Source organism: Pteropus medius, unplaced genomic scaffold (assembly GCF_902729225.1).
Source record: "Pteropus medius unplaced genomic scaffold, Ma_sr-lr_union100, whole genome shotgun sequence".
Classification (NCBI taxonomy): domain Eukaryota; kingdom Metazoa; phylum Chordata; class Mammalia; order Chiroptera; family Pteropodidae; genus Pteropus; species Pteropus medius.
The window spans coordinates 9,986,936-10,008,511 of record NW_024346667.1 but is presented as its reverse complement, the minus strand read 5'-3'; the positions used below and the strand labels follow the sequence as shown (position 1 = coordinate 10,008,511).

Below are 21,576 nucleotides of genomic sequence, written 5' to 3'. Positions count from 1 at the left end.
AACAGACTGAGAGAGCAAGAGAGGATACTTTCAGGAGACAAAGGAAGGAGGAGGGATTTTGGCAGTAAGATATAGTACCTAGAGATGATCATCAAGGCCTTTATGGTTGGACAGTTTATTTTTACCTAGACTCAAACTAGTAATTGATTTACACCAAAACAGGTCAATAAGTTAGGCAGGTTTAAACCAGTAGGGTCTTTCCCTCTTAATAGGGAAAGGTATGCTGGAGAGAGTCAGGCCTTGGCTCTACTTCTGGGATGACCACTGTGCAGCTTCATCATGTGGATTGAGTTTTTCAACCTTTCTGGGACCTAGAAACTTCATCTGCATAAGAGACCAAAACCCTTCCAGATTCTTCCTGTTGTTATTATTCTGAATCCTGGGCAGGCACCACAAATGTGTGCTCGCATCCTGGGACGAAGGTGTTCTGCTGAGCCCTACCGAATGGCTCAACAACATCCTATTCCCATCCTAGAGAAAGTAACTCACAACACATTCTAATGAGGGTGAATTAGTAGCATCATCTTTCAATATGAAACAGAAAACTCTTAGTTTTTCCTGAATATGTGAATTAAAGAGAACCCAAAACGAAATATTTGCTAGGTTGTGCTTTATAATACCTTCTAAGTTAATTGCTTAAAAAAAAAAAAAATCTTGTTTTAGATTATGTAACTCATCTCTAAGTATGAGCAGATATATTAAAAAATAGTGTTCTGATATATATACATATTTTTTTCCAAAATAGATGTTGAATCTCAAGCCCAAATTAAAAAAGAAAATTATTCCTCTACCTCTAGTTGAATATGGAGCAGGTTTTCCACGATCCAAGTCTTCAAATATTTGCCTGATTCAAGGAGACCTTTCTTAATTAACTTCATTCCCGCTCAGAATCAGATAGTCATACGAGGTCGGACTTTTTCTGAGCCAAGCCAAGCTTTTTAACTTGTCAACCATGTTTTTTGTGGAATTAGGATAGTAGTGTGGGGAGAATTCAATGACACTCTTAAAATAAATAGTAAATATCATAATATTTACAATATAATTATATAGTTATAAATTTCGAAGTATATGAGTAGACACACTGGAGTCTGAGCAGGAAAACTGAGATGCATTTTCCCTAAACTTAAGCACATTTATCAGCCCTTCTTCTTACACAATCCCTCAGGTTCATCCTTCCGAAGCTTTCACTTTTTCTTACTGCTTGTTCTCCTCTAAGATAATACCCCTGGAGTCTGCAGTCACTGTTCATGTTTTCAAATGCTACATTACTAAGGATTTGAATTTTAGTTATCTCAGAGAGGAATAAATATAGAACCAGAAGAACTTGTCTGAAATGTTATTTAGGGATAATAAAAACCACCTAATGTACGTTACCAGCATTGGGTTTCAAAGCGGAATGCTTCTTAAGTGCTTGCTTTCAAGTTTCACCCTCATTGTGGTTGTAGCACTAAGTTAGGGCTTGGTTTATTTCCTAAATATAAGTGTTTGTATGTCCAGAAATATATAATAGAATCTTGTAAACACTAAAAGAAATTTTAAGATCTCTCAGTTAACGGAAGCATCCTTTCTTACCTCTCATGAACTTGAGATTTTAGACTAGGACTCATTAGCGCCTAAACCTAATATAAACCTATCAGAACTTCCTCTCTCAGTGAATTAGAGTGTTTTTTTTAAAAGATCATTATTTTTGTGTTTTCTTTCCTTTCTAGTTTTAAAATGTGTCTCTCTGTTCCATACCCCTCCTTACAAATTATGTTTCCTATTACCTTTTTCCTTGTTTCCTAGTGTTCTTTTGTCCTTGCATGCGACAAGTTTCTTGCCAGTACCATTCCTTTTATTTCCAACCACTTTTTGTTGGTCGTTGGGCTCGTTAAATCCTGGCCTTCACGGGCTTTTCCTATCTAGCACTTCTCCTCAGCTTTCCTTCTCTGTTCACCTGCTGGAGTCACCAAGCTCTGTCTCCACCTTGCGCTGGGCTGCCCCACACTCTGCCCACTGCTGCAGAAAGGGACTTCCCCCTCTCACGTTAAGCAGTAGCCTGGAACTTTGCAAGGAACTTTCAAAACCTCCTGGGTGTGGGCTCTCTCTCTCTCCTCCATGAGTGGTGGTCAAAGCCGGTTCACACCTTTTGGAGCTGAGCCTTCCATTTTGCCTGTTGAAAGATTACCACTTCCTTGTGGTGGAGACATTGTACTCTTTGGAGAGCCTAAAGTGGGGCTGTCACTCTCTGCCAGGCTTGGAGGTGTTTTGGTTTTTTTTTTTTATTGTCCCTGTCAGTTAGCAGCCCAAGGTTACCGCCAGCTCTCTGTCAGGGCTTTGATTTTTGTCAGCTATGGCCAGGTCCTTTTAGTTATCTGCTATCTTTTCAGCTTTGTTCAGGCTGAGCTCTACTTGTCTACTAATTAGCTCTTTGGAGATTTCCCTTTTAAAACTCACTATCACAGAGGACAGAAACCGTTCAAAAGTTTTGTGCTTCACAGAAATTCCATATTCATCCATATCTCATACAGCCGTATTTTTAAAATTAAAAGTGGCAGGTCAGACCAATTTAAGGTATGGAAGTCGCATCGTCTGTAAAGGGAGACCTTCAGGTTCTTGATCAGGAATGTAGATGAGTGACAGGGAAAGAAAAAGATTTACATCAAAAAACACAGAGGGGTACAAATTAAAAAGAAACTATCACTCTGTATAACATATTCACATGTTCTTTATCTTCTGGTGTGCAAATATTGTGCTAGCTGAATATAAAAGTAGCACAACTTTAGGGTACAAAAAAACACACTGTAATAACATCAAGAGTGGTCTCACATCAAGGAGGGCCCTGAGGATGTCTTTGTTGTCAACTTCAGAAGAAAAGAGAGGAACAGAGGAGGAAGCTGGCAGAAGGAATAGATGCCAAAGAGAACTCAAAGGATTAGGTCCGGGTGAGGCGATCGGTATTCGGAAACAGTCTGCCTCCTGGCTCTGATCTAAGGGAACAGGCTGGCAGCCAAGCCAGAGGGCATAGCAGCACAAACACACCTCCAGCACACTGCTCGAGGGTTGCCTCGGTGCCTTAGAAACTGTGTTAGCAATTAGAAGTAAAGCTGTGGAAGAGCAATAGGCAAAATACTCCATCGATAAAACTCTGCTTTTTACATAATTCCCAATCTGACTGGCCCCTCCACACAAACAGACCTTTTCTTCCTTTTTCTGCAGCCCCCCCCTCACCCCTTCTTTTCTAAGGCTCCTAAGTACATTTTTCTTCTGCTAACTTAGTGCTGTGGTAAGTTGCGCTTACATTGCATTTACACACTGTTTAATGCCTGCAAGATGAAAGTAAAAACCTTTGAATATATTAATGCTATAACACAGATGTCTTACTTTTTACTCTCTCTCTTTTTTTAGCAAGTTGATGTGGCTAATAATGATGCAGATTGTGCTGGATGGATGTGCAGATGAAACAGGGGAATACAGATTAAATAAAAATTTCTTCAAAGCTTACTTTTGCTTCATAATTTAACTTCTGGGCTTGTCTCAGCGGTAGTAGGTGTGACCAGGCATCACAACATTGTTCTAAAACATCTTGGCATCATAGAGGAACAATCGCCAAACAGCACTGCTGTACTTCGACGCCTGAGATAAATAATAATAGAAAAAATAAAGCCTGTCGGTGGTTCTGTACAGAGAGGTCTGACCCAACTGCTAATAACGGGGGAATTGTGAGAAATCAGAGACAAAGTTTCCATACTTAAGAGGTAATCTGCTTGTATACTGATTATATAATATACCGAACTTTGCTTTTTGTAGCTACTTTCAAAGCACCAGTAGCTTCTTCTTCCAAACACTGAATGTGGTGTGTGCCAGAGGTGGTCACATACTCACTCTGGAAACATCCATGGAATGACTCTGTTACTGAGCTCTTTTAAACAATGAATACAAGGGACAGTGATGACAGAAGGCCTTGGAGCAGGCAGAGTTGATTTCTCTTTCATGTAGCCATTCAGGAAAATGTATTAGCATGCCACTCCTGGCCAGGTATCTTGCTAGGTCCCTAGGATATGAGAATGGATAAGGCACAACCCCTTCCCTCAAGAAACTCATAGGGAGAGGACATGTATAAGCAGAAAACCTATGATATCATTTTTCAAAGCATTTAAAAAATGCTGTGGGATCTCCTAGGCGAGAACTGTACTGTTGTCAGGCCCAATGTGTCAAGACTGCATCTGGAGTCTGCGTCTTCAGTGTATGGAGAGAAGCCCAGCAGCGGGGCAGAGAGGCATGTGTCGCGGCATGGAGTCACGGACGAGCAGCAGCATAGGGGAATGGTGAGAACTCAGGCGGCCAGAGTTTGGTCTGCGCGCGTGTGTGTGTGTGTTGGGCGGGGGAGTTGTGGCTCAGAATGACCGGTGAGACTAGGGAAGTAGGGTTAAGCAGACTCTACAAGGCCTCATATGCTAGCCTAAAACATTTAGAATGTACTTGACGGATAGGGAGCCAACCGGAATCTTCCAACAAAGGGAAGAGGTAACATGACCTGAATATCCTTTGTGTGGTAACTCTCCCAGCTGTAAGGATGGGCCATGGGCCTCGCAAGGAGAGACTGGAGCAAGGGGAACATTCAGACACATGCAGTTCTCCAGACTGGGATGACAATAGTCAGATGAAGAAAAGAAACTGGAGTCAAGAAACACTTTAGAGGGACTTAGATTGAGCAGGATTGAGCTTCAGCTAAGAATTTCAGCCAGTGGCAAATCTCATACTCTACCCTTCCACTATCTTAACTGATGTGGGAAGTTCTGAGGTTACTTGCTGAGAATCTCAGGCTTCATTATGGGAAAAAGGATCTCATTTCACAAGGATATAATAAGACATGAAAGATCATTCTTCCCGCTTACACAGTGAGCTCTGTGGACATACAGAGCAGCCATGCTCTTTGATGCTATGTTACCTCTCGCCACAACTAAATAGAGTATTGAAGACAACACATGCTTTGTAATGTTGTCTTGAATGAATCAGCCGAAATGAATGGCAAAGCTGGAGTATAAAAAAACCCCTACAGATTATAAAAAAACTTTGTATTAGTTTAAAAATAGTTGCTAGATTTTTTTTTTTTGAGAGGAAGTGACCAGTTTATTGTAAATAATAAAAAAGCTACTATCTTGTGCTATTTGAAAATGAGTGCCCAGCCCTCTGTAGAAATAAGTCCAAGTTTTTTTAGGTCATGGCCTATAATGCTGATATCTTGGCTTCCCAAGTGACACACCCAGCATGTCTATGTGATTACATGGCAGATTTGCTTCATGGAGTGACTGTCCAGGTCTTATGCTTTTTGGAGATGATGAATTCCTGATGCTATAAGAGAAGAGATCCATTGCCTTCTGCCGACGTTACTAAAGAAGCAATAAGTAAACATGGCTGACAGGGACAGGTGGGCAGGCTGTGTCTGTACAAGGACTCCCTGCTGAGGGACAGGTAAGTTCTGAAATCTAGAACTCATGTCTTACTTTAAGGGGTCTGTTCCTTAATCACACCTAAGTGCTGGATGGGAGAATGGGAGGCCAGATTTACGGTAAAAGAACTTGAATGAATGGAAATAGATATTGCTGAGACCAGTTTCAAGGACAAGCTCCCAACATACCCAGCCCCCAGTCTGCATCATGTCCTTTTAAACTATACCTTCTTATTATTTCCTCTCAGTAGTTTTTGAGCTTCATATCAGTCCTGCTATTTGGATTTTCTCTTTCACAGTAAACTTGGCTGGTACAGCTTTAAAGGGGCCTAAAAGGGAACAGGCACACATACAGTGTCTTTAAACATGACTGACATAGCCATCTGCCAGAGCGTCTGGGAGAGATTGCTCTCCGTGCTCATCTGGCCAACTAGTCGACTACGGGATCCTAATAATCATATTATCTGAGTGGGAGCATCATCCACTAGATGAAACTTCAAAAACATTACTTATGGATGAAATGAGGTCAGAAGAGGTCAGAAAAGACAGGAGATGAACAGGCCATGACAGCTGTCCAAGCCGCCCTGGAGATGTAGCATCACAGCACAGGAGGCAGGGCTGCATCTTCTCGTGGAGAAGGGGTTCTGTGCACCAGAATCACTGCTGCTGCCATGTTCAACCCCAAGGGAAGTCTCCCAGGCAAAGCAACCTTCCTGGAGGAGGATGCAGGAAAATCAAGCAAACACTGCTTTTGAAATAATGAAAGCATTAACTTCATGTTTATGCTCTTCTTGTGAGCTTTATTGCCAAGCTAGGAGCTCCATGAGAGCAGCCGTCAGCATCGTCGTTGGTTCTTAAGCACATCTCTGTATGGAAGCATGCGTGCAGGTGTGGGTAAACGGACAGCTTGATGACTGCAAAGCACATACTGCCTGGTGTAGGGAGCTGGGGGGAGAGCTTTCTGAGAGCAGGTTTCATGGAAGGAAAAACATTTTAGGTGTATTTCTTTGGCTGTATAGTCAAATAAAAAGGTCTACTCTTATAAGTGATAGTTCACCATCATCTGCCTAATTTTCTCAAGTGGAAATGTGAAGTTAGAGGTTCACCTGGAGCATTATAACAGGATTTACTCTATCTTAACAAATATAAAACCACAAATAAAACCTTAAGACAAAGTCATTTCAGCCTTCTATAAATTGTCCCATCATCTAGGGCCAGAAATGTTAATAAAGGGAATAGATTTAGATCCCTAAATTTATCATTCATAAAGTTTCTGTTTTGTTGCCCAAGAAAATAGCATACTGAATTGAGAACTGGTCACTTTATTAAGTGTTGCAAAGCCCCCTTTTAATTTCACCTTGAACATTGTCTCAATTATAGTTACCACTTAGAATAAAATTAAAACACAATACACACATACTTTGTGAAAAAAATAATAGTAACCTCAAGAAGCTAAAGGTTAAAAAGAGCAGAGCCCCCATTTCTAAGTATAATAAATCAGTCCAATTTGGAGTCAAGACTATAAAAACATGTCCAGAGCTTTTTACTGTAAATACAGTAAGACCAGGAATTTTTCCTTCTGGAAAAGAAAAAATGCATTTCTAAATTGCAAGCACTTTTAGCATATTGCTCAATGCTGAACACGGCTTCCTTCTGTTGCACTTTATTTTAATGCTATTCTTTTCACAGATGAAAGTTTCATTTAAAAAAAATTAAAAAGGATATAGGAATATGTAGATAGTATGGGAGTGATGGCTAGGAGGGGTAGCAATAGTTTATGTGGCCTGGGAATTCTCTTCTATGTCACCATCCTCCACCTTCTGTGAGTGTAGCAAAATAATTGGCCAACATAATTAAATATGAATCCACATAACTTCAGACTCTGAACGTGTGATCAGTCCTTTGATAGGCTAAAAGGGGAGCTTTACCCAGCCCTGAAAGCAAAGTGGAAAAACCTAGACTTTCTTTGATTTGTAAAAAGATGCCTCTCCTGTAAACAAGAAGCACATACTTGACATTTCCTTAGAAAGACATCTGAAACCTTAGAATGTATTTACTGCAAATGTGCTGGGAACATTATAATACATTACAGTTCTTTGGTCCTAGTTTTCTGACCAACATTTATATGTTCTGAAAAGGAAGATGTTTTCAGCTTATATGGTAGATAACAGTACTATAAAAGTAAAACAAAACAAACTAGCATGAAACCATAATGTCATAGTGCTTGGCAGTTAGATATTTACAAAAGACCAGTGGTGGGCAGAGCCCTTTACCAGGTACTATGGGAAGGTGTAAATGAAATGGCAAATAGATTTCCTTCCCTCAAAGGGTTGATAGTCAAATGGAAGAAACACATATAAACAAATGCATGTGAATATGTAAACAGCATGTAAATTGTAAAACAGCTGAGCATGCGAAACTGTTGACAGCCATGTGCTCCAGTTTGCACAGAGCCACCTCACTGACAGGCTGACTTCATTGGAGATGGCCTCAAAACTTGGACCGCCAGGCACAGAAACATAACTGGATGACCGTATTGTCCACAACATAAACTTGCTCATTTTCTGTCAAAGCATTTCTTTATTGTGGAATAGGAAAATAGTTATATAGTTTGATCATATAATAAAGGTTTAATAAAATTAATTTAATAATTGATTTAATCACTCTTCTGTTGATTGTTTTTGACAGAGTATAAATTCTGTTTTAGCTAAAAAGTAATATAGTTTATAGACTTTTAACTTGCAATATTTAAATAATGTACCTGAAAGATTATTTTTTTTTAGGTTAATTGGAGGGAAATGTGACACATGCTAATTTAGGGATTTTAAGTTTAGAAGGCAAGTTATGAGAGGTAATTTAACAGGTTCCCCCCCTCCTTTAGTTTAGGAACCACTAACAGACTCTATCAAGTTAATGTTACTATCGTCTTAATATGTACTACTTTAGTATGATAGAAAAACAAGAAAGTGTCTGATTCTAAGATAATGTCTCATAGAAAATTCTAATATTTATAAGCAAACCCCATGAACATTCAAAAGGAATAAGCAGAAAGACTACCTGAGTACAGAAATGCTGGCTGCTATTTTTGATAAAGATTTAATCCAAATGACAGTAATTCTTCAGTCATAAACAAAGCAGGATTACAGGCAAGAACATAATACAGTAAGAAGGTACTGATCACAAAATTTAGTTTAAGAAATTAGGGAGACAAGTTAATTTTTAACCAGATTCACTCTGTCTAAACAGCTACACTTCCGCCCTAGGAGGGAATGGTCAAACAAGTGAATCGCAATGTTGACACCTATGAGTTACCACCTATTTTGAGAAGAGATGTGGTTTAAGTGATAAAAGCATTATTTCAAATCCATCTATGCCATAAACGACCTGGTTCTTTTGAGTCTTCTTTAGCTTTTTTATATGCCATCTATGGGAATATTTTAAGAAACAGCACACACCCAGAAGAGTCAAAAAATGCAAAGAATAAAAGTATCTGTAGAGCCCAGGTAAAATTGTCACATATAAATTGTCTATTTATTTAAGTTCTATTAACCAGAAACGCCAATTAATTGTGATATTTCTATAATGGCTTAATAAAAATAATTGGGTTTTAAAATTATAAACCTGGAACTCTTGAAGTACCTTCTTGTTTACATGTATAAATTCACACCAAACTGCTATTTTTAAAAAAAGGGTGAAGAGTTTGAGAAGGTATATCATAAAACAAACACACATATAAAAAAAATCTTTGAAGATAAGCTATTTGGTGCAGTAGAGATATAATCTAATTTTTAAAATTCTCTTTTGGAACTGTGAGAATTGTAGAGGAACACAACAAATGCCATCAGAACAAGTAGGAGCCAAAAGGTCCCTGGCCATGGATGGAGTCGGGGACTCCAGTTCAGGCTCAGAAATGGCATTTTGTGTGTCTCAGTTTCTCTGTCAGTACAAGGCAGAAGCTCTCTACAACTCCCAGCACTGACCTTTCGGGGTTCTACTGACGAGGGTCAGGAAGAATTCCTTCTCTGGCACACCCCACACATCTTGCATTAGAGCAAAGGCTGAAAATCATAAAACCAAGCTCAATGAACACACACGATTAATTCACAGAGTCACTGCTCAGTGAGGGGTCTTAAATAAGCCAAAAAGAAGAAACTCGGTGGTTGGAGTAATAAGAGTCAATCCCCAAAACGACATTATCATCATTTCATCTGCACAAAAAACAGCATTCGCTGTAAAATAATGCATAAAATATGTATTTGTTTTAATTAACTTTAAACATGTTAATGTGCTAATTTCTACAAGACAAAATTTACTTGCAAACACATTTACAAATTCTGACACACGACACATTTTTCATGTTTGACTAAGGCATTTCTGTTACAGACTTTGTTTTAAAACAGGTAACTTTTTCATTTTTTTAGAAGCCACTTTATCTTCCAAAGATGTCACACGGTGGTGGAGATAGAAGAAAAAGGGAACCTTAGTTATTTTTCTAAAACTGATGACTCAGAACAGTTTGCACACTCCCTCCTATTTGACAGATGTTTGTGTCAGGCCCAGTAAGAACTATGCCAAGCCGAGTAAACACGAGGAACTGTGGTACGGCAGCTGAAATGCTGGGGAAAGTTGGGTTCCAACTGAGAAAGTTGTACCTTTAATCTCTCATGGTTGAATTGGAATGGGGTGAAAAACTGCAATTAGAAATTATACGGGATACAGGAAAAAAGCAACTACTGTGTCATAAAAGCAACGTGGGTTCTACCTGGTCCCTTTTGGGCTAAGTAAGCTGTTTGATCAGCTTCTCTCAGTCTCTGTGGATGTCCTTATATGAGTCTAATTGAAGGACTCCTGTTCTCTTTTTATTTTTACTCTATGAAAAATGTATCGGAGATGTCTTATAATGAACTTTGATATGGTGAAATGATAATAATGTCCTAATTATATATAAAAATGTAATTACACTTGCTTCTATTATAGAAAAACTCCCTTTATAATGAAGTGTTATGTTGGAAAAAGATTTTCATTATAGGTGGACTCCTTTACTTGTTAATTTGAGCTCTGATTCATCACTTTAATATTAAAAAAGTTCTTTGTAAGTTACTTTTGATGTGTCTCATTTATGGTTCATTTCACTTTCTGGGCACCACCAGGAGCCCAAATCCAAACTTCTCTGAAAGACACTTAAAAATACATCTTTCGAAAGAAATTCTTCTTTCTATGTGGTAGAACAGCAGTATTCAAGAAAAATATTTCAGACCTTCTCGTTTACTTGCATTGTGAAAATCCTTCGTTCTGAAATTCGGAAACAAAAAATATATATATCACTTCTCAGATATTTAAAAAGTCTATCACTGGATAAGGTGGTAATATATAGACTACTTAAAAACTATAAGTTTTAGTAAAAATCGATTATATAGGTGAATTCATGGACTCAAACCATATAGCTTCTTTTCTACTCCTTTGGGGATTTCTCAGATCATCATTTCACCAAATCAAGTGCAGATGGAGAAATGCGACAAATCTGTCTTTGCTCTTTATGACAAATCTCGTCAAAGTCTTGGTAGGAAAAATAATTAGATGGTTAAAATTTGTTTTGAGGTATTCAGTTATTCAGCTGAATCTGTCCACCACCATCACAGGGGATGAATATTTCATTGTTAACACCAGAGAGAGAGAGAGAGGGAGAGAGAGATTGTTATAAACTGTCAGAATCAACAAGAAAATTTGACTGAAATAAAGAAAACATTCAAACGTGTTGAAAAAAAAATCCAAAAATTAACCTACAACTACCATAGAATATTATGTTTATTTTAGGGCATCCACATTCAGATTTTAAGTAAGGCTAGTTTATTTAAAAAGAAATTAATTTTTAGAGTGGTAAGTCCTTAGAAGTGAGACTATGATTTAAATAGGTCTAACTTTTATAACATCAGAATCACTATCTATACTTATTGTTCTAGAATTTGTAAGTAGAATAGAAATCTTGAAAATGCTATTGAGTTCTAACTTCTTTTATAACTCTTCCTGAATTTGGTGACTAGGAATTTCACTACAACTTCAGTTATGAGACTTCAAGAGAGTCGTGCTGTAGTCCTCCCTCTCCACTGCCCCAACCCAACATCCAGTCTTTTAGTTATTCCTTTTGACTCTACCTTCTAAATATTTCACAATCCACTGCCTCCCTCCCCACACCTGTCTGAATTACCACCATATCTCACTCAGATTCTTGCAATGACCTCCTAGTCTCTTTGCTTCCTCTGCCATCTATTCTCCATAACTCAGTTAATGAGCTTGTAAATTGTAAGCCAAACCATGCCACTTTCCTGCATAAATTCTTCCTGTGGTTTCCCTGCACACTCAATAAAATCCAGGTTCCTTACATGGCACAAATGACTGGAGATGATCTGAGACTCACATGTCTCTCCAACTCTGCCTCCTGCCGCTTCTCCTTCACATTCTCAACTCCTCCCAGACATGCTTTCAGTCCCTTAAACCGACCAAGCTCTGCTCCCTCTGCCTGAAATGCTCTTTCCCAAAAGTGACATGGCTGGATCCTTTCGTGTCTCAGGTTCACTGTTACCTGAAATGCCTGGCAGCCTGCCAGAGCAGTGCCCAATTGTGGCCGTTTCCTCCAATAGCACCTATTTCTCTTTCATTCTGCCCTCCCTAAATGTCACCCAGTTAGGCATTTATCTGTTTCATTTCTGTATCCTTCATAAAAGCGGTTTCGAAGAATATGAGTGATGCTAAGTCCCACACCACATGCACTCCCCGACTTCCTGCCTCCAAGAATCTAACCTTCTTTGTTCTCCCAAATTTACTAGGCACATCGACACCATCAGATTTCTGCTCATGCTCTCCCTTCTTCCTGGAATGGCTTCCTCACAATCTGCAGACTTTCAAAATGTTTCTTGATTTTCAAGACCCCGCTCAAATGACAACCCACCTCAGAAGGCTTCTTCGATACCCACATTCAGAACTGATTTATCCTCAAGTTTCAGCTCACTTTATTTATAGTATCAAACCCACCTTGGTTTGTACCAAGGTTAGCTGTATATAGGTTTGTCACCTTCACAACCATATTTGTTTGGGGTATTTTTTTTTAGTATCGGTTTTTCAATTCTTAAACAACACTTAATTGATACTCTCTCTTTATCTCCTTTCAGCAAATAAATTGTATAAATAGGCAAAAGATATGCCCACTTATTAAACACAATGGGTAAATAAGTCGATCGTTGTCTATATCAGAATTTTCATAAAAATCTCTCAGAGCATTGCTATTTTTCGGACTGACAATAAGTAACTTTTTTGTATATTTGAATACTGCTAAGAGTAAATATTAAGTTTTCGTTACACACGAAATTTTTTTTTTACCTATGTATGGTAATGGATGCTAAGCAGACTTAGCACACTGTAAACCAAACCATGCCACTTCTCTGCATGAACTGTGGTGATTGTGTCATAACATATACAAATACTGAGTCATTATGTTACACACCTCAAACTCATGCAATGTTACATGTTAATTATACCTCAATTAAAAAACAATAAGTTAATTGTAAAATAATTTAAATGCCTATTTGGCAAATAATGGCAACTTAAGGACAACAATTATATTTCCTCCTTTATCCTTTTACTTTTAACCAAGTGAAAACTGAGAACCAACCTTTACCAACAATCACTGCTAATGCAAATGATATCATAAGAATGTAAACATGAAGATGTCTCAGCTACAAGGATTCACACGTCCCAAAAGGTAACATGGTGCTTAATATTAACAGAAGGAAGACAGTGCCAAGAAAAACCCATTGATTTTCCAAAAGAATTTTATATAACTAATTTATAGAATGATTTTGGAAAAGGTAAGAAATCCAAAACACTAATTTAAAAAGATATATGCATCCCTATATTCATTGCAGCATTATTTACAATAGCCAAGATATGGAAGCAACCTAAATAACCATCAATAGACAATTGGATAAAGAAGATATGGTACATATATACAATGGACTATTACTTGGCCATAAAAAAGAATGAAATCTTACCCTTTGTGACAACATGCATGAACCTAGAGGGTATTATGTTAAGTGAATTAAGTCAGACAGAGAAAGCCAAATACAACATGATTTCACTTATGCGTGGAATCTAAAGAACAAAATAAATGAATAAACAAAACAGAAACAGATTCATAGATGCAGATAACTAACTGATGGCTGCCCGATGGGACAGGGGGTGAGGGGCTGTGTGAAGAGAGTGAAGGGAATAAAGGGTACAATTGATAGTTACGAAATAGTCACAAGGATGTATAGTATGGCATAGGAAATATAGTCGATAATATTGTAATAACTGTGAATGGTGCCATGTGGTTACTAAACACATTGGAAGGATCACTTCATAAATGACATAAATATCTAACCACTATGCCGTGCAACTGAAAATAATATAAAATAATGTTGAATGTCAACTGTAATTTAAAAACATTTTTAGAAAAGGTAAATACGATTAGATGACCTACTTCAATCCCTGCTCAAAGGGATAGGTATAACAAGTAACAACACATTCAATTCAAAAGAGTGGGAGTTTAGAATTGAAAAAGTCCCTGCCAGCTTTTTGGACATTCTGAGGTTTTCATTTCTCTATGTATAAGATCTTTTAAGTTGTCTCATTTTAAATGTTGAAAAGCATGAAAAAAACGTATATATATGAATCATCTCTGAAAATATTTTTCCAAGGAAATTATTAGTACTAGGAAAATCCTTCTCAAAATAACTCATTTTTTTCGTCTTAGCGATGTCTCCTTTCCTAGTAAACTATATCATTCTTATTCACTTTCAATAACTAGTATTTGAATTCGAGGCTTGAATCTAAAATAACACCAGGTGTGGCATTTCTGAAAGAATTATGTTCAGTTGCATATGACAGAAAACTCAAAGTGAACTGGCTGGAATAAGACAGAAATTTGTTTTCCTCTCATATGGAAAAAGTTGGGGTTAAGCACTCAGAGGCTAATATGGAGGCACTCTAGGTAACAAGGACTCTGCTTCTTCTAGCTTTGTGCTCCACATTCTTAGCTATGGATTTATTCTCAAGAGTGACACATGGCTAAACATGCCTGCTAAAGCTCCAGCCCAACAACTACCCTCCAGGCAAGAAAAAAGAGAAAGAGGAGGAAAGACAAAAAAGGTCCTGTCTCCTAGTTGAGTCAATATCTCAGAAATCCTTCCCAGTGTCTTAATGTCTTCGACTTGTATCTAATTATTTGTAAGACAGGAAAAGTAGTCTTTTACCTAGGCACATTACTATTTGGAATAAAATAATGACTTTTTTAGTAAGGAATAAAGGAAGAATGGATATTGGGAAAGCCACACACTGTAAAGCTGAAATGACTCATGTACCTGAAGAAAAACATTTCCGACCTTATCACATACCCTCTCTCCTGCTTGCTCACTATGCTTCAATCATAACAGCTTCCTGGTAGGGCCTAGGACATTGGAGAATCCCTACAATTGGTTTCTTGGAAGGCTTGCCATATGACTTTGTCCATGATTGGCTCTTTCTCACATTTTAGGTCTCAGCTAAAATACTACCTCCTCAGCAAGACCCTCCTCATAATTTGTGTCTGTAAGAGTCTCCTTCCCCAACCCTACCTGTTATTCTCTCCATGACACCTTGTTATACACTTCCAAGCACTTATATTTGTTTGTTGGTGTATTATTTGTATATCCCCCCAAAGAGTGTAAATCCTATGAGAATAGTGGTCAGCCTTGATCACTGTTGTATTCCTAGACCCCAATCTCATGACCAACACATCACGGGGTTCTATAAATCCTTGCAAAACAAATGGGAGAAACTTCAAGAAAACTGTTTTTCAACTAGAAAATAAAAGCAACACTTTGCCAACAAATGAAAATGAGTCATGAGAATCACACTTTATATGTGACAATCTAAGGGCAGTCCGGTTGGCTGCAACAGTTCCACTACTGAACCTAAGAATTCATTTCCTTCTGCATGACATGACGAGAAACTTGGAATACCTGCAAGCTTGGCTATGAAGTCTCCAAGGGAAAAGCCCCAGTGGGCACATAGTTTTCTTTACATGTTTCCCATAGGAACATAATCGGACCACCCATGTGTCTTTGTTGTTATTGTTGTTGTTGTTTTAATATGTCAGAAGTTTACAGAGAAAGGCGATCCTAATGCTTTTTTCTAACAGCGTTTAACCTGGTATTCTTATAAACGAAAGGATGGAAAAAATGAAAATGATGGAAGAAAGGCAGAAAGAGAGGGCAAGAGGTAGGGAGCAGGAGAAAAAAGAGAAAGGAAGTGAGCGGCAAGATAAGAAAATGGCCCCCTCAGTTGCAGAGGAGCACTCTTCACTGTGGCAGTTTGAGTCCCAGTCTTTTGAGACTTGCTTGAAGACATTTTAGCATCTAATTCTTCAAGTAACTCATTAGGGCGATGAAAAGCCCATGATGAAGGGGCAGTGCCATGTTTGAAGAGCCAGGGGTTCCTGTTGTCCTGAATTATTAAGTAGTCAATATTCAGTGGGCCACTGCCTGCCCGCCTGTCTTCAGCAGGTGGTGGCTCTCTGCCATTCTCTGGAAAGCAGCTGTTTACTCCCAGCCTCCCCAGAGCCCGCAACAGCCAATTGTTTCGATTTAAGACAGACACTGTCATTATTTTGAGCAGAACTTCACAGAAATACTTCCTACTAAATGCTTGAACCATCTGAGTAACACCAGGCAGGCTGCGGGCTTCATTAATAATGCATCCGTGCTTACCAATAGGTTTAGACAACTGGTATTTAGAAGCTTCTGCAGAAGTGGGGTGGATCTTTTTTCACACCAGTTAGCTTTATTCTGTCAGTTCCTTGATGTTGACATTACATCCAACTGTGTTCTTAAAACCAGAGGTGCTAAAACTGTGTCTGAGCTGTTCCCTCACTTTGGAGTGCTTCTTGATGGAGCTAAGTCGTGGTGGTTGGCCTGCCTTTCCATTCAAGTGTACTCGAAGGGAAAAAAATATTTCCAATCACTCCACTTGAAACCTTTTTACAGGGTGGCATCTCACACTCAATTAATTTGGGCCTGTTCTTGTTGGCACTCTGCTCTGCTTTCGGTATGTTTCAGTAGAACACAGTAGGGCTAAACTCTGACATGCATCCTGTGCACGGGAAGTCACACAACTATTTTTAGATCACTTACAGTCACGAAAGAAGCAATGTACTTTCTAGATCTTTGGGTTTGAATAAATACCCATTAGAAAGGCAATTGCAAAATTCAATCTACTGGCTTGTCTGCAACCTGTTTGTACCTTGCCGAAAAGCAATGCCAAAAGTAATGAGGGTGCTCTGAAATCTTGTAGGGCATCAGTGACAGGAAGAAAAGTCATGAAAGTACAACCAAAACATTATTTTTTTTTTTTAATGTTGGAGAGTGGAATATATCAATGAAGCAATTTCTTTTCAAAATAATGATTTCTCAAGATTCCTTTCTAAAGCTCATGTATCACTGCTGCTTATCAAAATACATAGCTATCCAAGTGAAACTGATAAAGCTGGTGTCAGAGCTCCACTTTTAATGGAGCAATTATACAAAAAGAAGCTTAATGATTTTTTTCTAGAGCCATACATATAGAAGTACAATGTACACAAAATCAGACACACATACACACACATGCACACATACACACTTATCTGCACTTAGATAATGTAAATGTAGAATTCAAATTGTATGTACCAATTCATTAAAAACCTCTTTGCTATGTTGTAGTTTTCCTTATAAGAAAGAAATATGTGGAAGGCAGAATAACATCAACTAAAGATGTCCATTTCCTATCTCTAGAACCCATGAATATGTAATGTTACATGGTCAGTGGAAATTAAGGTTGCAGATGGAACTAAGGTTGTTGATCAGCTGACCTTGAAAAGAAGACACTTATTCTGGGTTATCCAGGTGGGCCAATGTGATCACAAGGGTCTGTAAACGGGGAACTGGGAGGCAAAAGAATCAGAACCACAGAAATGGTGATATAAAAAAGACTTGGCCAACCATTGCTGGCTTTGAAGATGCAATGGACCATTAACCAAGAAAGCAGGCAGCCTCTAGAAGCTAGAAAGGGAAGAAAACTGATTCTACCCTAAAACTCTGCTGAAACCTGATTGTAGCCCAGTGAGACCCATTTCAGACTCCTGGCCTCCAGAAATATAAGACGATAAATTTGCGTGTGTGCGTGTGTGTTTTTTTCAAAGTTACTAAGTTTGTGGTAATTTGTTACAGCAGCACAAAACTAATCTAAAGCACTTTCTAGAAAAAAGTCTAAACATTATAAATAATAAAATAAATGAGTTTAAGGTGAACAATGACAATCAAAATAACCACCTACAAAATGGCCGCTCTCCGACATCACTGGCAGCATAGCATTTCTTGAGAACAATTTAGAACTATTTATTGAAAACAATGACAAATGTTTCCACACTTCTCGATGAAGAAATTGTACTTGGGGTTTTCTTACAATAAAATAGGTGCAATTTCATGTGCCCACACAAGCACATGTACGTTTTGAAGCATGATTTAAAATACTAAACAATTAGAAACAACCAAAATATGCAACAGTTTGGGATTGGTTTAAATGAATTATGGTAATTGTGCAGATTATGCAGCCAATGAAAATAATACTCCAGGAGAATATCTAGTGACATACAAATATCTCATGATAAAGGTTCACAAATAGTATGATTCCATTTGTATAGAATATACACATTTTTATACATTTAAATGTATTTGTTCGAATAGAGTGAAAAATTAGAAAACATTAACAATGATGATTTCTGGGTATGATGATTACTTTTTCTCTTTTCAAAATTTTCCAAAATGAAATGTGTTATTTTAATATTCAGAAAAAACTGCAACAAACTCTATTTTAAAAATTGCCTTGGAGAAATGCCTTTTCTCAGTTCAAGATAGGGGAGATTGAGATGATTTCCCTTCCTAGGCATTCATGTCCTTTGCCTGAAAATAAACAACTATTAAATTATCCAAAGTAGTGAGAATTCTGAGCTGAAAGTATTGTATATGTGCAGAGAAGTGAATTGGGATGGGTCACATGCCATCAACAACTGACAGCTGGAATGTAAACCCAAATAGGAAAGATGCCTCAGGGTTGTTTGTTCATGAGGCAAAGCAGGATATTTGGAAGCCAATGAGTAGGTCAGACAAGAATTGCTCATTTGGCACAATCTGATGTTCTCTTTTCAGGTTTTATAGAGTATCAATGTGAACCAGCCACAGAAGACTCATCACACAGAGGAAAGGGCTTTTCTAGCTTAATTGAATGCTTTCTCTTACTTTAGAAACCTCTGACTTCTTTGTTAATTGATTTGTGATTTCAAAGTAGCCAATATATCTCTGGCTCACAGATGGGCAAGGGAATAAGGGTTTTGTTTAATTACCTAATATATAAAAATATTGTTTTTGGTAAGAGATTTAGAGTGTGTGTATATATATATATATATATATATATATATATATATAATATATAATATTATATATATATACACTCTCTCTACGTATATATACTCTATAGAGACACACTATACATATACATATATATTCTATATATATGACACACTATATATATACATATATATGTATACACTATATATATACATATATATGTATATATATAGTGTGTCTCTATATACATACTCTAAATATATATATATACACACACACTCTAGATATATTTTAAATATCTATCTCTATATATACACGTATGTCTATATATAATTTTTCAAAAGTTTTGATTGATCCATATTTAGAATTTAAATTTCCAAAGGAATTGAAATACATTTACCTTTTATTGAGCACAACTCTTTAAAAAGCGTTATTTCAATGTTGCCATGGTGGAATTGACTAGTAAATTAGGTTCACTCCTTAGAGTTTTTGACAAGTTTAAAAATTTTTTAAAATAATATATTATTTCTTTTTTAATGGGTAAGTAAACTTAAGAATTTATCACAGTGAAAAAACTGAAATTTTAATTCTGTCTATAAGATTTTTTTATAAACTGACATTAATATATTCTGCCAATTTTACTTCCTTTATCCTGGTAGGAATACAAGTCCTCTTCTTACAGAGGAATCTCCCTGGAAAACATACTCTTTGTCACTATATTATAGCAGAATGAAGATGAATTATCAGATAACACAGGAGTTCCCTTGTTTGCTTAGGAAAATTCCATGATGGATAATGGCTTTGAATTAGGAAATTGAGTCTTAACTTAATCCAAGAGGGTGGCCTGGAGGAAAGAGCTGTAAACCAAGGAATGATTTGACTGTTCCATTTGCAAAATTAATGAGGATTGGAGGTGGGAGTAAAATGGAGAGAAAGGACAACAAAACAGAATGGAAGCGGGTGGATGGAGGGAGGCAGGGAAGGAGGGGGAGAGAGGGAAGGAGAGAGAATAGGCTAAGCAGGATGCTGAGAAGCAGGATAAGTCAGAAAAAAATGAGTGAAGAGAGATTAACAGGGGCTAGGTGCTCAAAAAGACTATAAGGAGCAAGATTCCCAAATAACCAATTGAAAGGAATTTGCTTGCTTTAATATAAATCCTCTCTATGGCTCTAACTCATCAGTAGAAGTCTGCTCTACACCAAGTGGTCAGTAAATGAGTCAGGGTGTTGCTCACCATGAGACACAAGGGCACAACTAGGATAATGAGATGATCCAGGAACTTGGGAACAGAGTAGACCTGGATAATCCAAACCTTCCTCACCACTCCAAACTCATCCCATGATGACGACACTCAAGTTCTCAAGGAGGCCAAGTCTTCCACTGCAGGTGAGATGGAGGTTTGAGCCATTTTTCTTGAATCATAAAAGCCTGGATGACCTGTGCTAATATGTGACTTGCATATGGTTTTTGCATATGGTAATAGAGTTCTCTGACAATTTCTGCAACTATTATGGAGATCTGGGGATTTCTATTTGGTGCATATTATATGCCTAAAATATTAGAGTTATTTACTCATTGGGAACTTGCGATCTAATGGGAGGTGATACACCATGCATACACAAAATCATAAGTAAATCACAACTCCCCACATATGTGTAAATACATACAACAGAAATTGTAAACGTATATAGCAAAGTCAAAAATTGTGCCATGCAATTAAAATAGGCAAGAAGTCGACAGAAAAAGTATAGTAAACTCTATTCCTATTGCCACTGCTCATTATCTCTCATTAGACTAAGGTAAAAGCCTCTTGGCTCCCTGTCGTCAGTGCTCTCATCACTAAAAGTTATTCTTTACTTTGCTACTAAATTAATCATAATGAGGTAGAGTCCTGTCTGGCACAATGCCTGGCACAGGACAGAGTCTCAAGAAACACTTGTTAAATGAACAAATCAATCAGTGATTTTTTTCCCACCCTACACCAAAATTTCAGTGTCTCATTATTTCCTATTTATCTTTCTAACACTATATCTCATTATATCTCATTATTGCTTATTATGCTTCTGTGTTCCAGGCTTGCTCCCATTCTCATCTCTTACTCTATTCTCTTCCTTCACTTGGTGTGCCTCTTCCCCACTCCAGAAGTTTGCTCTATCCACCTTTCAAAGCCTTTCTCAAATATTAATAGCTCTTTCTCTCTGAACACCCAAATAAGAAATAATAACTTCCTCCCATCTTTCAGACAAATTTATCTTCACCTTTCTATAACACTAATTATTATTCACTTGATATTAAAGTAATTTGTGCCAACAATATCGGTCGATTGCATACTATAAAGGTCAGGGTACTTTGATACAGACAACAAAATCCACTCCAGCTAACTTCACAGAATGGGATATATTACAGGTTATTATAGAGTTTATAGAATTACTGGGAAGATGTTTCACATCCAGAACGATGCAGCCAAAAAATCTGTTTGGCTACCCAAGGGAATGGTTTGCATAGAAATTCCATTTCTACTGCCACTTCTCACTTCATGGCACCTACAACACCAGGGACAAAACATAGAGTGTAAAATCTCAGATGCCTTGTGAAAACCAAATGCTTCCACTACAACATTCAATCTCCCCATTCATGACTCCAAGCTCATGTTTGCTCAATTCCATTTTCAAAGTCGTATGTGGGGGCATC

At 37.6% G+C, this 21,576-nt stretch overlaps 1 protein-coding gene across 1 annotated transcript in view; it reads right to left on the bottom strand.

Annotated features, from left to right (window-relative positions):
• TTC29 (tetratricopeptide repeat domain 29) overlaps positions 1-21,576 on the bottom strand; it is a 594,494-nt gene that overhangs the window by 225,676 nt on the left and 347,242 nt on the right. The window lies entirely within an intron of this gene.